Source organism: Lissotriton vulgaris, unplaced genomic scaffold (assembly GCF_964263255.1).
Source record: "Lissotriton vulgaris unplaced genomic scaffold, aLisVul1.2 SCAFFOLD_1261, whole genome shotgun sequence".
NCBI classification, from domain to species: Eukaryota; Metazoa; Chordata; class Amphibia; order Caudata; family Salamandridae; genus Lissotriton; species Lissotriton vulgaris.
In genome coordinates this window covers 420,625-422,148 of record NW_028242190.1, presented here as the reverse complement: position 1 = coordinate 422,148, position 1,524 = coordinate 420,625, and positions in this window count along the sequence as shown.

Below are 1,524 nucleotides of genomic sequence, written 5' to 3'. Positions count from 1 at the left end.
GAGCAGCATAAGGAGCGTCACAATGCCTGGAATGTACATGGTGGTCAGGCGGCGAAGGCTACAGCGAGCAGCACGGAGGAGACGCAGAATCCAGGCCAAGATCTTCCGCCAGCCGGTCACCCTGCTGGGCCAAACCAGAGAGCAAATGTACGCAAAGTACCGCCTAAATGGGGCAATGATCATCAAGCTAATTCAGGACCTTGAACCCCTGATGCAGCACCCAACAAGGCAGACCAATGCCGTGCCAACACATGTCCAGGTATTGTGTAGCCTGCACCTCCTGGCCTCCGGGAGCTTCCAGGGGATAGTTGCGGCTGCTGGGGGGATATCCCAGCCCACCATGTCCCGCTGCCTAGGGAGTTTCCTTGACACAATGCTGACCCAGCTACACCACCACATCAAATTTCCAACAAGCCAACAGGAATTGCATGAGACCAAGCTGCAATTCTACAATGTTGCGCATTTCCCACACGTGATAGGATGCATTGACTGTACCCACATCCACATCTGCCCACCAGCTGCAACGGAGTACATGTACCGCAATCGTAAGTCTTACCACTCCCTCAACATCCAGATGGTCTGCAATGCAAAGACATACATCACGGACATAGTGGCACAGTACCCGGGAAGTACACATGGCTCATTCATATTCCGGCACAGCGGCCTCCACACACGACTGGCCAGGGATGACTTCGGGGAAGGACACCTACTTGGTAAGTACACTTTGCCCACAATGTAACACTGCGATGAAGTAGCTGCGCTGCACAGGCACTCACCCTCTGCTCCTCTCATTCAGGTGACAGTGGCTACGCCCTGCGTGAATACCTCCTCACCCCATACCTCAACCCTGCTACACCACAGCAACGGCGTTACAACGTAGCACACATACGCACAAGTAATTGCATTGAGAGAACATTTGGGCTACTGAAGAGCAGATTCCGCATACTTCACAAGACAGGTGGGGCCATGTACTACAGTCCTGAAGTTTGCTGCCGCATTGTGGCTGTGTGTGCTATACTACACAACATTGCTACCAAGCGCCAAATACCTGTCGATATCTCTGGCAGTGAATCGGAAGGGGACGACCGGCCACCTGCACATGCGCGCCATGCACGCGGGGAGAACCCAGCTGAAGGCCACAGACGACACAACCACATCACAATGAACAGTTTCTAGTGCACCCTCTCCCCTCACCCAACAAATCACAATTGCATGCAAAATTTAAAAATGACACAACACCAATGTGGGATGCTAAATAAAATATAATTGTTTGATTCACAAAAAAGGTTCCTGTTGCCATCCTACAAATGCTAACAGTATTTCAGCATACTGCTGCGTCCAATACACAGGGCAGGCTTATGTTCAGCCTGTGCCTGTCCAAGTACCATTCAGGCAGGTGCGCCTCCGGCGCGAGGCACCCGCGCGCCTCTCTGGCTCCACCTCAGGCTCCGCACGTGTCCCTGCAGTGGGCCTGGTGCTGCGCCTCAGCGCCCCTACGTGTGAGGCAGAGTGGCTGCTCACACT